This window comes from Myxine glutinosa, chromosome 3, assembly GCF_964187855.1.
Source record: "Myxine glutinosa chromosome 3, kmMyxGlut1.1, whole genome shotgun sequence".
Taxonomy (NCBI): Eukaryota; Metazoa; Chordata; class Myxini; order Myxiniformes; family Myxinidae; genus Myxine; species Myxine glutinosa.
The window spans coordinates 87998342-88017012 of record NC_136263.1 but is presented as its reverse complement, the minus strand read 5'-3'; positions in this window follow the sequence as shown (position 1 = coordinate 88017012).

Genomic DNA, 18671 nt, shown 5'->3' with positions numbered 1-18671 from the left:
GGGATCGGGTACCTGTCGGGGGTGGTAGCGTCATTGAGACGGCGGTAGTCGCCACACGGGCGCCATCCACCCCCCGGCTTTGGCACGATGTGCAGTGGCGAGGCCCACGCGCTATCGGAGCGCCGCACGATGCCGAGGTGCTCCAACGCGTCGAACTCGGCCTTTGCCACGGCGAGCTTGGTCGGGTCGAGGTGGCGGGCCCTGGCGTAGACCGGCGGGCCCGTAGTGGGTATGTGGTGCTCGATCCCATGCCGCACTGTGACGGCCGAAAACGTCGGCCGCGTGAGGGCCGGGAATTCCGCGAGCAGGCGAGCGAACTCGTTCGCCGTCGGGAGGGCACACGCCAGTTCGGTCGGCGCGGAGCTGCTCATCGTGCACGCCAGGGAGCTGAAGGTCTCGGCGTTGACAAGGCGACGTCGTTTGACGTCGACCAGCAGCCCGTGCGCGCAGAGGAATTCGGCGACCAGCAAAGCCATGGGGACACAGGCGGTCACAAAGGTCCACTGAAAGCGCTGGCTGCCGAAGCAGAGGGTGACGTCGCGCGGGCCGAAAGTGCGTATGGCCGAGCCATTAGCAGCGACCAAAGAGGGGCCGCAAACGGCGTCCCGCCTGTCCTGCTCGGAGGCGGGTATGACACTCAGTTGGGCGCCGGTGTCACAAAGGAAACGCCGCCCGGATGCTTTGTCCCGAATAAAAAGCAAGTTGCCCGAGTGGCCGGCGCTCATGGCTGGGAATGAACGCCGGCCCGGCCGTTTCCCGACTTGCCGAAAGTGCATGGGGGTCGGCACGTCCGAGCCTTGTGTCCGAACCTGGCGTGGTAATAACACCACGCCTGGTCAGGTGGAGGCCCCGGCCGTCGTGTCGGAAGCGGTCGGCACGGCGTGGCGGCCGCCAGTTGCACCGGCAGTTCGGCCTCCAACCGCGCAGGGCGCTCGGGCGTCGTGGGCATCGCCTCGGACGGCGGCAGGCTCCAGGTAGCCGCACCGATGTGCTGGCCCGCCGAGGAGATTTTATCGGCTTCCCTGGCGAGGGCGCGGGGATCGGTGAGCGACGTGCCAGCCAGGGCGAGGCGTACCGGGTGAGGCAGCTGGTGAAGGAACAGCTCGCGGAACAGAAAATCCGGAGAGTGCTCACCGAGCAACGAGAGCATATAGTCCATGCGCTCGGACGGGCGCGTGTCGCCGAGCTCGGGCAGGTCGAGCAGGCGCCGTGCGCGTGCCACCGGTGAGAGGGCGAAAGCGTCGAGGAGGAGCGTCTTCAGCGCGTCATACTTGTCAGCAGCCGGCGGGTGCTCGAGGAGGCTCAGGGCGCGGGCCGCGGTGGCGGAACCGAGCGCTGCCACGACGTGGTGGAAGCGGGTGTCGTCCGCGGTGATGCCTCGCAGGGCGAACTGGGAGTCCGTCTGGGCGAACCAAACAGCCGCGTGAGCCTCCCAGAAGGTAGGCAGTTTAAGATTCACTGCCGTGTCCATGTCGGTAGGTCACCAGTGAAGGAGCTGCGCTCCAACGCGAGTCGAAAGAATTGACGCGACCAAAGACGGAATTCGTCCGAGTTGCTTTATTGAAACAAAACAGCTCAGGTACTCTGAAAAGCCAGTTTATCGGGAAGCAATATATATACACATTTATGCCGGGGCGTTTGCCCGGGAAAACCGAGACCGGGCATGCCCGGGTGTCAAGGGCGAGTCCTGGAAAGGCGAGTCTGGACATGCCCGGGCGTCCTGGACGCGGCCTGGCAAGTCGAGGCTGGGCGTGCCTGAGCGCTCTGGGCGAGCCCTGGAAAGGCGAGAGCGGGCATGCCCGGACACTCTGGGCGAGCCCTGGAAAGGCGAGAGCGGGCATGCCCGGACAATCTGGGTGAGCCCTGGAAAGGCGAGAGCGGGCATGCCCGGGAAAGACGAGACCGGGCGTGCCCGGGAGGTTCGGGCGTGCCCGGGAACAGCGAGTCCGGGCATGCCCAGGAGAGGCGCGTCTGGGCCCGTCCAGACGAGCCCAGCATGGCGATCGCGCCCCTGGCCGCGTCCTGGCAGGTGCAAGGCGATTGTGTACATCCAGCGGGAACCGCTACAATCGTTACTTTCATGCTGTAAACCTTCAATCAATTGATTAGTGTGTGTGTGTATATACATATATATATATATATATATATATATATATATATATATATTATATAAAAAAAAAAAAAAATATATATATATATATATATATATATATACATATATATATATATTATACATAAATATATATATATATATATATATATATATAATATATATATATATATATATATATATAATACTATATATATATATATATATATATTGAAGGAGCTGGGGCTCCCACGTCGATCAGAAGAATGGACGCGACAAAAAAGCTGGAATTCATCTGAGTTGCTTTATTGAAATCAAACACTCAGGCACTCTGAAAACCCGTTTATCGGTCAGCAATATATATCTATTAACCCAGGGGGTTTTCCCCAGGCCCGGCGCCAGGGGGCGTGGCCCAGCGTCCCGACCGAGGCCTGGCAAGTTGAGCGCGGGCCTGCCCGGGCGTCCTGGACGAGCCCGGCATGGTGATCGCTCCGCGTCCTTGATAGGTGCAAGGCGATTGTGAACACCCAGCGGCAGCCGCTACACATGTCCCCCCAGAATCGACTTGCACCGGCAGGGTCAATTTGAGGGGGGTCCTGATGACCCGGCCGAAAGCGACCCCTGGCGGGTCGTGGGAGGGGGTCCGGTGAGGTGGTGGGCGGTCGAGTGGGGGGCACCGTGGACGGGGGGCGGCCCTCGCCACGGCGGAAGGGCCACCCGTGGTGGGTGGTCGACGTCCACGTGCGCCGGCTTGAGGCGGTCCACTGCAATCCGGTCCGACCTGCCGCCGATGTCGATGACGAACGACTTGTCGTCCCGTCGCAGCACCCGGAAGGGCCCATCGTACGGCGGCTGGAGTGGCCACCGATGTGCGTCGTGATGCACAAAAACATACTCCGCTGTGCGGAGTGCTGGGGGGGACGTAGGGACTGGGGGTCACCGTGGTGGGATGTTGGCACGGGGGCAAACCGTCGGGCGGCCTCCTGGAGGTCCGAGCGCTGGTGAGCTGCGGACCAGGGACTGGTAGCGTCGGCACGAATTCGCCCGGGACGCGTAGCACCTGGCCATAGACAAGCTCGGCGTGGATGCCTGGAGGTCCTCCTTGGGGGCCGTGCGAAGGCCCAAAAAGGACCCACGGCAGCCGGTTCGGCCCAACCGCCGTCTTGAAGGCCGGCCATGAGCGCGGCCTTCATGGAGCGGTGGAATCGCTCGCCACAACCCGTTTGCTTGGGGGTGGTAGGCCGTAGTACGGTGGAGCTTGACCCCCAGGTTGCGGGGCGACCGCGCCCCAACAGCTCGGAGGTGAACTGTGGTCCGCGGTCTGACGAGATGTCCGCCGGTGCGCCGAAGCGGGCGACCCAGGTGGCGATGAAAGCCTGCGCCAACGTCCGGCGGTGGTGGTGGGAGACGAGGGGAACGGCCCTCTCGGCCACCTGGTGGTCCTGTCCACCATGGTGAGCAGGTGTGTGTGAACCCCCGTGACGGGGGGAGGGGGCCCACCAGATCCACGTTGACGTGGTCGAAACGTCGTTCGGGAGCACGGTGAAAGGTGCCCAGCGGGGCCTGGGTGTGTCGGTGGACCTTGGCCCGTTGGCAGGCCGTGCAGGTGCTGGTCCAATCGCGGACGTCCCGACGAAGGCCGTGCCAGACGAAACGCGCCGACACCAGCTTCTGGGAAGCTTTCCGGCCCGGGTGGGAAAGGCCGTGGAGGGAGGCGAAGATGCGGCGTTGCCAGGTGACGGGCACGATGGGGCGAGGCTGGCCTTGGGAGACGTCGCAGAGCAGGACAGTGTCCGCGCAGGGGATGTCGGCCAGGCGGAGGCCCGTGTCCGCCGCCCGGAGGGCTTGCACCGTGGTGTCGGTGGTTTGGTCCGCCGCCATAAGCGCAAAATCCACGCCCAGGTGGACCGCGTTCGCGCTGGCCCGGGAAAGACAGTCGGCCACGGCGTTGTTTTTGCCGGCGACGTGCCGGATGTCCGTGGTAAACTCCGACACGGCGGAGAGGTGGCGCTGTTGGCGGGCCGACCATGGCTCCGTGACCTTGGCCATGGCGTAAACCAACGGCTTGTGGTCGACGAACGCCGTGAAAGGTCGGCCCTCCAGGAGGTGGCGGAAATGGCGGACGGCCAGGTGTAGACCGAGGAGCTCCCGGTCAAACGTGCTGTATTTGAGCTCGTTCGGCTGGAGCTGCCGGCTGAAAAAAGCGAGTGGCTGCCAAACCCCGTTCACCCATTGCTCATGTACGGCGCCCACCGCGTAGTCGGAGGCATCCGTGGTGAGGGTGATGGGAGCGTTGAGCTCTTGAGAGCGTTGAGAGCGTTGAGAGCGTTGAGAATTGGGAGCGTTGGCGCAATTGTTACAGATCGCGGTTAGATGTTATAGACCGAGCGGTGGTGTAAGACCGCGACCTAACAAAACTTACCCGATTCCACCCGAACTTTGGCCGTATCGCACCGTAGCTGCCCAATGAGGGGAAAAGACAAAAACGACGAATGCAAAGAGGAAAACGAAGGCAAAGAAAGGTTTGGAAATACTACTGAATTTATTGACTATTTACACACAAGCAAAAAGAAAGCAGTCACGTTTATTTACAGGCACATGAGACGCAGGTGACACAGTGAAAATGATTAGCTTACCTACAGACTTAATGTATTCCCAGGACAGAACAAACAAGACTCACGCGGGGAATTGCAGGAATAGCAGGAGGTGGATGGCTGGAGGTGAACGCTTGGTGGAGCTTTGGTGGAGCTTGGTGGAGCTGAACGCTTGGTGGAGCCAACGCGGAGCTTGGTGGAGCTGAACGCTTGGTGGAGCCAACGCGGAGCTTGGTGGAGCTGAACGCTTGGTGGAGCCAACGCGGAGCTTGGGGGATTGGTGTGACGGGTTCTCTCTCCTTCCTTAGTCCCACCCAGTCCAACAACTTCCTCTCTTGCTTAGTCCCACCCAGTTCAACAACTTCCTCTCTTGCTTCAGGACTCCTTCTCTCTCTTTCTTGGTCCCTCACTCTTTACCACCGACTCCTCACCAACGCAACCACTGACCCTTCTCAGGCAACCGACTCAGACCAACTCAGACCAACTCCTTGTGCATCCCTGACCAACTCCTGGCCTTTCTGTCTTCTGCTCTCCTCTGTAAAAACGCATCTCCTGCCCAGATGCCATCCTCATCTGCTCCATTTCCTCCCTTTGAGCATCCAGTTTGGTTTCTACCCCCATTCTGACCCCCTCTATCTGCTGCCCCATTTGTTTAACTTCCCTTTCCGCTTGGTCCCTCATGTCCCTCAATTTGCCTTCCATGGTGTTTTCTAACCCCTCTAACCCTTTTTGCATCCCTTCCATTTGATTCTCTTGAGCGGCCATTCTGTTTTCTACCCCCATTAACCCCTCCTGTATTTCCCCTAATCTATTGTCTAATTTCCCAAATTTCTCGTCTAATCCCTTAAAATTATTGTCTAATCCCTCACCAGTACCCCTCGCTTCGTCCCTCATTACCCCCATTTCGTTTCCCATTACCCCCATTTGGTTTCCCATTACCCCCATTTGGCCCTCCAATCGCTCACTATTCTGGGCCATAAGGGCCTTTATTTGTATAAAAAAAAGGTTCAAATCCACCAGGGGCGCTGCCACGGTCGCGGGCGTGGACGCCGTGGCCATCTGCGAGGCGCCATTTTGCGCGCCCGCTACTTCGTGCGTGACGGCGCTACTTTGCGAACCTGCTACCCTCACTGCTTCGCTCTCCTCGCGTCCCTCAATTTGGTCCTGGACCGACCCTGCCTCACTCTCCACTACCGGACCCCAGCTGTCTTGGTCTGCCATAGCGCGACTTTCAAAATTCGGGTTTTTATTTTCGTATAACAAAATCAAATTTCGCCGTTATAATTACGCGCGGGAAACGCGCTCCGAATCGATTCTACTACAAATTTGGGCCTAATAAATTTAGTCCCGGGTCCGAATTCCACTCCTCGACACCAATTGTTACAGACGCGGTGGTGGATGTTAGTTTACCGAGCGGTTTGGTATGACCACGTCTGCACAGTTTACCCGATTATGCTCGAACGTTGACTAGTCGCGCTACGCTAGGTCAATGAAGGAAAAGACACACGGCTGGGATTAAAATGACACGACACCAGGGATACGGTTCTCAAGACCTCCGGAGGAGATTATATTAAGGCGGAAGGTTAGATTACAACTACAAGAGGGACATCATAGAAAGACAGGCACTTAGACACACTTATATTAACCCCAACAGACGACAGATAAACGGGACAAGGCTGACTCACACGGGGATTGATGGCAAGGAAAGGCGGGTAGCGATGGCTCCAGGTGCACCTGGGCTCAGGGCAGAATCGACCCGGTCCGGTCCAGAGATGCGGGAGGTTTCACAGCGCTCGAGGTGGCGTCTTGTCGTCTCAAGCTGGGGGCGCGTCGCAGTGCAACGTCGCAACAAGCAGTGTTGCGTCGGCGAGGGCCCGCTTTGAGCGTTGGAAGGCCGCATCCATTGCTGCGGACCAGGCGATGTCGTGCTTGGCCGGCTTGCCCCGGAGGGCTTCGTAGAGGGGCCGCATGAGTTGAGCAGCGCGAGGCACGAAGCGGTGATAAAAATTCACCATTCCCAGGAATTCCTGCAGGGCCTTTATGGTGCGGGGATGCGGGAACGTGGTGATGGCCTCGACCTTGGTTGGCAGCGGCACGGCCCCGTTCTTGGTGATGTGGTGGCCCAAAAAATCAACGGCCGTCGTGCCGAAGTGGCATTTGGCCGGGTTGACGATGAGGCCGTGCTTGCTGAGGCGCCCGAACAGTGTTCGGAGGTGGAGGAGGTGCTCGGCCCGGGACGTGCTGGCGACGAGGATGTCATCCAGGTAAACGAAAAGGAACGGCAGGTCACGCAGCACGCCGTCCATCAAGCGCTGGAACGCCTGAGCCGCGTTCTTGAGACCAAACGGCATCCGCAAGAATTAGAATAAGCCGAACGGCGTGATGACTGCCGTTTTAGGGACGTCGGCCGCCCTGACAAGTACCTGGTGATATCCCCGTATGAGATCAATTTTCGAAAAAATGACCCGTCCCGCCAGACGGGCGGAGAAGTCTTGGATATGCGGGATCGGGTACCTGTCGGGGGTGGTAGCGTCATTGAGACGGCGGTAGTCGCCACACGGGCGCCATCCACCCCCCGGCTTTGGCACGATGTGCAGTGGCGAGGCCCACGCGCTATCGGAGCGCTGCACGATGCCGAGGTGCTCCAACGCGTCGAATTCGGCCTTCGCTATGGCGAGCTTGGCTGGGTCGAGGCGGCGGGCCCTGGCGTAGACCGGCGGGCCCGTGGTTGGTATGTGGTGCTCGATCCCATGCCGTACTGCGACGGCCGAAAACGTCGGCCGCGTGAGGGCCGGGAACTCCGTGAGCAGGCGAGCAAACTCGTTCGCCGCCGGGACGGTGCATGCCAGCTCGGTCGGCGCGGAGCTGCTCAATGTGCATACCAGGGAGCTGAAGGTTTCAGCGTTGATTAAACGACGCCGTTGGACGTCCACCAGCAGTCCGTGTGCGCAGAGGAAGTCGGCGCCTAGCAGAGCCATGGGCACGTTGGCGGTTACAAACGTCCAAGCAAAGCGTTGGCCGCCGAAGCAGAGGGTGACGTTGCGCGGGCCGAAGGTGCGGATAGTCGATCCGTTGGCCGCAACCAAGGAGGGGCCGCAAACCACGGATTGCCTGTCCTGGTCAGATGCGGGTATGACGCTCAGTTGGGCGCCGGTGTCGCACAGGAAGCGCCGTCCGGACGCTTTATCCGTGATGAACAGTAAGTTGCCCGTATGGCCGGCGCTCATGGCTGGTAATGAACGCCGGCCCGGCCGTTTCCCGGCCTGCCGAAGGTGCACGGGGGTCGGCATGTCCGGGCCTTTTGTCCGAACCTGGCATGATAGTAACACCACGCTTGGTCGGGTGGAGGTGGTCGGCACGGTAGAGCGGCCGCCAATTGCGTCGGCAGTTCGGCCGTCGACCGTGCCGGGTGCTCGGGCGCCATGGTTGTTGCGTCGGACGGCGGTGGGTCCCATGTCGCCGCTGCGATGCGCCGTCCTGCAGCGGAGATCTTGTCGGCTTCTCTGGCAAGGGCCCGGGGATCTGTGATCGTCGTGCTTGCCAGGGCGAGGCGTACCGGGTTAGGCAGCTGACGGAGGAACAGCTCCCGGAACAGGAATGCCGGAGAGTGCTCGCCGAGCAGTGAAAGCATGTAGTCCATTCGCTCGGAAGGGCGCGTGTCGCCGAGCTCAGGCAGTTCGAGCAGGCGCCGTGCGCGTTCCGCCGATGGGAGGGCGAAAGCATCGAGGAGCAGCTTCTTAATCGCGCCGTATTTGTCAGCGGCTGGCGGGCTTTCGAGGAGGCTCAGGGCGCGGGCCGCGGTAGCCGACCCGAGCGCAGCTACCACATGGTGGAAGCGGGTGTCGTCGGCCGTGATGCCTCGCAGGGCGAACAGGGACTCCGCCTGTGCGAACCAAACCGCCGCGTGAGCCTCCCAGAAGGTAGGCAGTTTAAGGGCGACTGCCGTGTCCATGTCAATAGGTCACCAATGAAGGAGCTGGGGCTCCCACGTCGATCAGAAGAATGGACGCGACAAAAAGCTGGAATTCATCTGAGTTGCTTTATTGAAATCAAACACTCAGGCACTCTGAAAACCCGTTTATCGGTCAGCAATATATATCTATTAACCCAGGGGGTTTTCCCAGGCCCGGCGCCAGGGGGCGTGGCCCAGCGTCCTGGCTGCGGCCTGGCAAGTTGAGGGCGAGCCTGCCCGGGCATGCCCGGGCATGCCCGGGCGTCCCGACCGAGGCCTGGCAAGTTGAGCGCGGGCCTGCCCGGGCATCCTGGACGAGCCCGGCATGGTGATCGCTCCGCGTCCTTGATAGGTGCAAGGCGATTGTGAACACCCAGCGGCAGCCGCTACAATATATATATATATATATATATATATATATGTATATATATATATATATATATATATATATATATATACATATATATATATATATATATATATATATATCTATATATATATATATATATATATCTATATATATATATCTATATCTCTATATATAAAGGAGGAGTGTCTGTCTGTGTGTGTATGTGTGTGTCTGCCTGGATGTCCGCTTAAAACTCAAGAACTACACATCGGAGAAAAGTTTTGGACACAGATTCGGAATCAGCATAAAATCCCGGTGGTTTTAGGCTACGTTTTATTTTAATATCAATGGTTTAAAAAAACCGCGTCAGCTGCAATTCCATGGTGGTTTGTGGCGGCTCTAGACGTTCGGGGTGTATTGCAATGGTTTGTCGGGTTTGGCTGTGGGTCCAGAATAGCTCCAATTTACTTTGGTTCTTCTACATTTATTTTGATAGTTCTGTTACAACGCCTTCCTTATCTACCTTGTATCCCCCCGACGAGGCCTCTACATAATTTCATGCGGCAGAATTTCGTGCATTTTGAGTGAAAGAAGTGAGACGAAGTTGAAGGAGGAAGAAGAGGCGCGATCACTCTGGAGGCCTTGATCGTGAGTGGAAATGGCGGGAATTGCGTTTGTATCGCAAAGTAAAGGATCTGCATTCATTTCTGAATTTGCATTGGTGGATTGTTATACATCTGCATTATTTTTCATGAAAAAACTCTATGTTGAACTTGAAGGCTCCAAGCACGGACTATATATATAGCCCTCATTGAGGTAAAAATAAAAGTAAAAATCCTGCTATCGCTTGCCAAGCTAGCCGGTCCTTTTTGTCCATCGACATACCTCACCAACGGCTCCCAACAGACTAGCTTTCATTGACATCCAACCACTTTCAAGCTCAACCACATCATCCTCGACCCTACTCAGCCTCTCTTTTAATGCCTCCCTTACTGTCACCTCTTTCAACCTCCACACCTTCATTCTCGGTTGGTACTTCACCCGCCGAGCTATCCTCGCACCTTTCACCCTTGTGTTGCAGACAACCAAGTGGTGCTGTGAAACGGCCTCCTCCCCGGGATCACCTTTGTGTCCCGGAGGTGCCCCCTATCTCGCCTACGCACCATAAGGTAGTCAACGGTTGTCATCGACCCACCTGACGTGTATGTAACAAGCTTATTATCCTCTTTCTGGAACTGAGTATTACAAATCAACAAATCAGCTCCATCAGCAAACTCCAAAATCCTTTCACCTTCTCCATTTCTCACACCATATCCGTAACCCCCATGAACTCTGTCAAAACCATCCATACTCCTTCCCGCATGTCCATTTAGGTCTCCTCCTACCACAACAACTTCCTCATCTTTCACGTTTTCTATCAGCTTCTCTATCGCACACCAGACCTTGTCCTTCTCTTCATCGCTTCGACCAACCTGCGGAGCATATCCCGAGATGACGTTCACCAAGAGCTTTCCAATCATCATTTTCACCATCATCAACCTATCACTCACTCGAGTCACACTCACCACACTGTCTACAAACTCCTCAGAAAACAGGACACCAACACCATTCACGTCCTCCAGGCACCCTTGCCACATAAACTTGTATTTCTGTCCCTGCCTCGCCTTCACCATTCTCACACCACTTCCCTTCCATCTCGTCTCTTGCACACAACATATGTCCACTCTTCTTCTGACCAATACTTCCACCACTTCTCCTGAACTCCCTGTCATTGTCCCTACATTCCATGTCCCAAACCTCAGAAACCGATCTCCACTTCGGGCTGTACCCTGCCCATATGTAGTTGTAATTTGTCATGGTTCTCTTTTTGAGGCAATGTTTTTATGGCCGGATGCCCTTCCTGACGCCAACCCTCTTAGTCGTCTCTTACGACACACAGGGATACGGTGTACCTATTCTAATCCAGGGTACACACTGGGAATAATAAAATAAATAAATAATAATAAATAATTATAATAGAGCAAATGTATATGGTGATGTTTGTATGTTTGTTTTATTTGTTACAAAATCGTCTTCTTCAAATAAAATTAACACCCAAAACACAGTCCGTAAACTCTTAATCATGTACTGGTGGAATATACCTTTTGAACCTTTAGACTGCTGAGACCCCTCAGACATTTGCAGACCCTTTAAGTCCCCCAAGACACTTAAGACCACCAAGACCCCTGAAGACCCAAAATACCCTAAAGACTGCAAAGACCCAAAATACCATGAAGACCCAAAATACCCTGAATACCAAAATACCCTGTTATACATCCAGCTTTTTGTCGCGTCCATTCTTTCGATTCGAGTTGGAGCACAGCTCCTTCACCATAGTGTCCTTTGTGAAATGTAGGTGCGCCATCACAGGAACCGTTGCAAAATTCTAAATTCCTGCTCCAGCACACAGGGGGGGGCTCTGCATTAGCAACACAGCTGTGCCCTCAATAATGCTGCTGCCCCGCAGCCCTGTGCTGCATAAAGAAGAATAATATCTCCCTTTTGCATGTTCTACACCATCACAACATCCTATACACCCCAATGAAAATTGTAACGGTCATACTGTGACACTGGACTAGTGTTTATACCTACACCAGTTACTAAAATGGCCGAGCAAGTAATTGCTTCAAATAAAAAAAACTCGGCAAAGCATTACATGCAAATGGAAAAGAAGACGTACGAATGGTGTCTGGGACACAGCGGAGATCGTTTCACACATCGTCGCCTCCAATCGGAAACAAAAGCTCAAGGCACTCGCACGGTCACATTTGTGTTTGTTTAAAAAAATAACCGAAATGACTTGGAAGTACGTGGAGCTTCCTGCAACTTCTGCGCAAATTTCTGTCGAAAAAGAAGGAATCAAACAGTAGATTTCCTTTCGACAAGTTCTTTCAAAACCACTTTTAAAGTTTGAGTCAGAGTGTGAGACTCAGCCTGGCTCCATTTAGCCACGAAACTTCACTATCGGGTAAATCTTAATGAAAATAGTGCGCAATTCCAACATGCGCGCCTTTCTTCCTGGAGCCGAAACCCGGCAGAAAGGAATCAATTCAAGCATTATTCCGTTGAAGATATCATGGTTATCATAAAATTGTTTGAGGATTATATACGCGCGGTGATAAATTGTGTAATTTCTTCTGGAGCAGCGTTGTTTGATTGTCCTCTCACGCTCCGTGCAGAAAACGCAGCCCAGCTGGACTCTACATGAGATCTCCACACAACGAACTCCGTTTACATTTTTACCTGTTGGCGTATAAGTGATGTGACGTCACAATGCCAAGCGAGTCTTCAAATGACAATCTAATGAATAAAAGCCATTTTCTGTGTGTTTGTCAGTTTGTCTGTGTGTTTGTTTGTCTGTCTGTGTGTTTATGTTTGCCTGTTCGTTGGTGTGTTTGTCTGTATGTTTGTTTGTTTGTCTGTGTGTTTGTCGGTTTGTCTGTGGGTTTGTCTGTTTGTATGTGTCTTTGTCTGTTTGTCTGATTGTCTGTGTGTTTGTCTGTATTTGTATGTGTGTTTGTCTGTGTGTTTGTCTGCTTGTCTTGTTTGTCCATTTGTCTGTGTGTGTCTGTTTTTGTCTGTTTGTCTGTTTGTTTGTGTCTTTGTCTGTCATTTGTCCGTGTTTCTGTCTGACTGTGTGAAACACCAATTATACCACCAAACTTGACATCGAGACTAAATTGGACCTCTTATTGAACTTAGGCTACTTGGTTTTCAAGCGATGAACCCACTTCAATATTTGACTGAATCAGCGAGTCACCTGTCGACAAAGAAAATAACCTAATATCGACCACCAACGAGGTATTATAACTGATTAAATTTAACTCTTTCAGGCAAGAGGTTTACAAGAAGACAGTATGATGACAAATAGCTCAATAGGGTAAACCTGAGGTAAGCTGTGAATCAATGGAGGAATAAAACCAGAAAGAGCAAATCATTGGTGGGTTTTCACCATCCACTGTCCAGCTAGGTCAATGGAATACAATATGGAAAGACCACATGGACTCATAGTTCTTGATTGAATATCATGCACCCCTTTGTGGGTGGTTGTTATTGCACTTGGATAAATTAGTGTCACAGTTAGGGCTAGGTTAACAATAATAACAGTGTTAGGGAATGCAGGTGTTTTGTTTGGCGCATTAATGAGAAGGGGTGTTAAGTGTGATACGAACCTCTCGAAGAAAGCAAACGACACAAATGATGGCGAAAGAATTGGGATGCTGTGGGCAGGCAATGATTGTGTTTCCCTGTAGGAAACATGGGAAGCTCATGCTAGTGTGTACTGCATACCTACAGCGGTGCATTATCCCACCACCTGACTCTTCCACACTTTTGAGCTCTCTAATTAAGGTATGACGACAGAGATTTGCTTCTGACATCTGATAATGCAAAGCAAAGTATCAAGCTTCATAAATAGTCCTCACAGTAAGGAGGAAATGCATTCAAACAGACCAACTGAGGACGCTGGGTGTATTGCAGTGGGAAGGTAGGAGGTGAGGGCGAGATGGATGGATGGTTTATGGGCTGTGTTGGTAAAAAAGTAAAAATACAAGGGAAAGGAAATATGGTTATCGCAACCAATTCAATGGTCGTCACCTCATTGATGATCGTCAGAAAACGTGGCAAGAATATCTGGTCTCTCGCTTCAAAACGTCCTCGAGTGTGACATTTGTCGTTCACAAGAAGCAGAATAATTAAACTGTACGAAAAATGTTTTTATTCTTTATCATTTTTCCTTAATTTGAACATGATAAAGTACAGTGTGCAAATCCAAAAATTAAATCCAGATATGTTTCTTTCTTTTTTTCCTAATCTACAGTCACTGTTTCATTATATTGTCAAGCAAAGCGAGTAATTGAAAAACGCGAGGAAACTAAATAAATAGCCTAGGTTTTAACAATAATAAGAGTGTTAGGGTATGTGACAGGAACAGTCAAATATGTTCCTTTCCTCAAAAAACTTGGGAACAACGTTCGAATATCAACGCAACCTTCATTCAACAATAAGATTATTGAAATATATTGTGCACAATTAAATCAGAAACAATCCTTCTCTTATATCAATAAATCTTTGACACTTTTCACAACCCATGGCCAGGTTTGTCAGTTTCAATCTGATAATTACAAAGTGCTATCTTCCAGTCAGGAAATCTGGAAAAGAAATGGAGTGGCAGTGATTTGCAGTCAAAAGATGACAGTGTTATTACTGGGATACAACCCAGTTAATGATAGGTTAATAGCAATGAGGTGGAAATGACATCCTGTGAACACCACCATCATTCAGCTATATGCTCCAACTTCTGCAGCAGATGAAGAAAATGTGGAGAGGTTTAATGGAATGTTTCAGGAACTGGTAGAACAGGTGCCTAAAGGAGACGTTATAATTATGGGAGAAGGAATCAAAACAAAAATTGGAGAAGCAGGAGCAACAGGGATTGCAGGAAAGTACGGACTTGTTATCCAAAATGAGTCAGCAGAGAGAATGGTGGAGATTATAGAGGTGTGAGGGTTTTCTAAGATGGCGCCTGTCCCACGTGACCTATGACGTAATAACTATCATTAAAATATTCTACAGGAGGAGGTGCTTCTATGGTGAAAATTTAATGTCAATCGGACCAAGAATTGCAGAGAAAAAAAAAGTCATACTGATCAAATCAAACGTTGCACTTGTCGAATTATGACGTGATAATTATGGTACCGATAACATCATCATTACCATATCTTATTCCAATGGGAAGTACCTGACAATGCACTATGTTTAAAATTTTTCCATGGAGTGGTTTCGGAGATATAGAGGTGCAACGTTTTTCGATTTTTCCAAGATGGCGCCTGTACCACGTATCCTATGATGTCCGAATTATCATTTAAAATATTCTACATGAGGTTGCGCTTCTATGGTGAAAATTTCGTGTCCATCGGACTAATATTTGCAGAGAATTTTTTTTTTCATACTGATCAGGTCAAGCCTTGTACTTGTCGAATTATGACGTTATTATGAAGGCACCGATGACAACAACATTAACATATTGTTACGTTTGTTGGGGCTAGACAATGATTACCTTAGAGCCAGGTAGAGTGTATAGATTAGTGTGCTCCGACTGTCGTGAAGAAGAAGAACCATCTCGATGTACCATAAGTAGGGAATTTGTGAAGACCGGACTGTCGTGTAAGCTTGTATCTTCGTCCCTAGGGGTGGGGCTTGTTAATTAGCGAGGGATTTTGGGTAAATTAACCCCCTGTGTGTCGTTGCCTCTGTACTTTAGTCCTCTGTTCCTTATGACACCGCATTAGACACCAAGCCAGAATCGCGCATTTAAACACACTAATTAATAAAACCACCGGAAACTATGCATCAAGTACTACCGCAGATGACCCCGACTTGGTAAGCACACAGGGAAGGCAGAGACATGGAGACATGCCCAAAGAGCAGTGATTGGTCGAGGGTTTGATTGACGGGAAGGACTGGTAAGATGGAACTCGCTGATATGAGCAGAGACGGAGATGTGGCAAGTTGACGTCAGAGCCGCGGGTACAAAATAGGTGGAGTGGCGGACATCTTTTTTTCTCGTTCTGGATGCCATAGTGGATGGTCCTGGACTGACATTTTCTTCTCTTGCTTCTCCTCGTCTCTCTTCCATGGGCGGCTGATCCTGGAAGCCATAGCAGACGGTTGTGTGCTGACATCTTCTAGCCTTTTTCCGATTTTGGACCCTATCACGAACGGCCATGTGGCGATATCTGGCTGGTGGTCGTGAGGAGGAAGAGCTGTGGCTTTCCAAGCAAGAATGACGGGTGGACGAGCGCTGCTTGTTAGCTGCAGCGCGACGATGCCATGAGTGGGCGGACGCGCAGTGAAGCCTAACCCGCGCGAACGAGCGCACTTTCTCTCCGAGGACTGAGACGATCTTTGCCGATTACTGACGAGACCACCCAACCGATTTGAGCTAAGTCCCCTAAAAAAACAACACATTTATTTTCAGTTATTTTTCCCATTTGTCTGTATACAGGTCTGTGTGGAGGGTCCCTCAATTTAGGATTTTAGTTTTATCGTGCTCTCTTTGTTACCAGCATTTTCTTTAATAAACGTTTATGACGTGACCTATGACATCATAATTTTGAATAAAAAAAATTATACAGGCGGAGGCACTCTAATGGTAAAATTTCGTGTCAATCGGACCAACGGTTGCCAAGAAAATGAATTTTAAAAAATGCAGACACACACGTACGCCGCACGTACGGCACACGCACACACCCGAATGCCTAACCCTGCTTTTCGCTTCGCGAGCGCAGGGTAATAAACCAAGCGCAGACTGTATAATGGATTCACCGGATGGGAAACATATAAATCAGATTGACGACATTCAAATAAACACAAGATGGAGAAGTGCAGTGCAGTCTGCCAATGCTCTAGCAGGTGCAGGCTGTGGGACAGATCATGAACTCCTTGTGGCAAAATATGAGTCAAATGGAGAAAGGTGAAAAAAATTCATAAACTCAGATCTTGAAAATGTATTTAACAAATGCAACTACAACGGCACTCGGTAGAGTGCATACCTCCACCAGGCTGCACAGTTTACATTTTGTATCACACCGCGAGCCCGGATCTGGATTCGGACCTGTACTAAAATCGAAATGGCTTGTTATTGTCACCGACCCAACTCATCCACCAAGTTTTGGCATAACCCATCCACAACTTTTTTGAGATATCATGTCACATATCATGTTACATATCGTGCTGTGTCGTGATTTTGGCCTCATATCTCAATTAGATATAATCAATTTTAAAAATCTGGTATCTATATCTGAATTCATCTTCTGAAGCCGTCCATAACCTTTTTGAGATATCCTGCTCACAGACAGGCAAACAAACAGGGTTGAAAACATAACCTCCATCCACCTACAGTTACAGGGGTAATAACAGCAACAATATTAACAAAACTTGATGAACTATCCTTTAATATGCTATTTAAAGTTTCCATCATGTGGACATCAAAAGTTGTAAATGTTCAACGTTGCACGTGGACTTTATCAACACCCTATGTTCATATTATGGTGTTCTGCCCGAAGGCAGGTCCAGTACTGCTATCTGCCGATGCAGTTTATTGGCAAAGGTTTCTTGGCTTCCCCGCATAAATTAGAGGTGGAATTTATAATTTGGCCATGGTGCCGGCGATAGCTTGCCTACTCTTTGTGAAGGACACCGCATGATATTTAACGTCCGCCAACTAATCCTGGCAGACGTGAAAATCACTTTAAGCCAGGAGAGCCAGTTGTACGTCCATCTGAGGGACGACAAAAAAAAACATCATTGATGCTGATTCGGACCTGTACAGATCAAAACACAAATAATCAAAAATCAGATACAGATCAAACGACAAAAAAACCCAAAAAGCATGAACATCACAAGCCATTGATGAATCTGGTGAAACACCGGGATGACAATTGACAAGACTATACCTCACATAAATCACATATTTATATATATATATATATATATATATATATATATATATATATATATATACTCAACATTAAAAGAAACATCAAATCTTTAGAAGGACACTCATTGAAAGCCTCCAAGCATAAATTAAAAATATTTGAACACAGAGGTAAAGTTCAGCTATCTTTACTAAACAAAAAAAATGTCAGTAAACAAGAGGTTGCCTCAATCACAAAAAACAAAAAGCATGAACATCACAAGGGGTGGTGCAACAAAAGTCACAGCACTGCAACACAAAGGCACACGCACCTGAATACAGTCAAAACAAAATGACACAGGAATGGACACAACTCTCCTAACAGTCAAGGACAGAATGACAGCAGTCTTCAATATCGTGTGTGTCCTCCCTGAGCTGTGATGCAGGCTGTGCAACTCCGACGCATGCTCTGTGCCAGGCGTCTGATGCAGTCCCGGGGAAGTCTGTCCCACTCCTCCTGCAAGCCTTGAATGAGCATTTGCCGATTGACAGCGATTGATCTCCTCGATGCAAGACGTCGACCAAGCTCATCCCATAAACGCTCAATGGGATTGAGGTCAGGGGAATAAGGCATCCAAGGCATCACTTCAACACCCTGTCCCTGGAGAAAGTTGGTGGTCAGGCGAGCAGCATGGGGTCGAGCGTTGTCCTGCTGGAAAACTGCGATGTCAGGATGAGCCTGGAGAAATGGCAGCAGATGAGGTCTCAAAACTTCATTGACATAACGCTGACTATTGAGATTGCCTTCGATGACAACCAGAGGTGTCCTGAAATGGGTGGAAACCATACCATCACTCTGGGTCCTCCACAACGATTGATCTGGCGAATACAGCATGATGCATACCTTTCCCCACCTCTGCGCCATACCCATTGATGCCCATCAGCAGCATGGAGGCAAAATCTGAACTTATCTCTGAGCAAGACTGCACTCCACTGTTGCTTTGTCCAGCGGTGATGCTGCAGACACCATCTTAGTCTGTTCCGCCGATGCACTGTGTTCAACACTGGACCTCTGCAAGGATGTCTTGCCACCATGCCCCGACTTCTCAAGCACCTCCGCGCAGTAGGGACACTGATGCGGTTGTTTTGGTGACCTTTTGTCACTGCAGCTGTTTGCGTCGCAGGGCGGAAACTATCACGAAGATGCTGCAGCACAATCCAGCGGTCTTGGT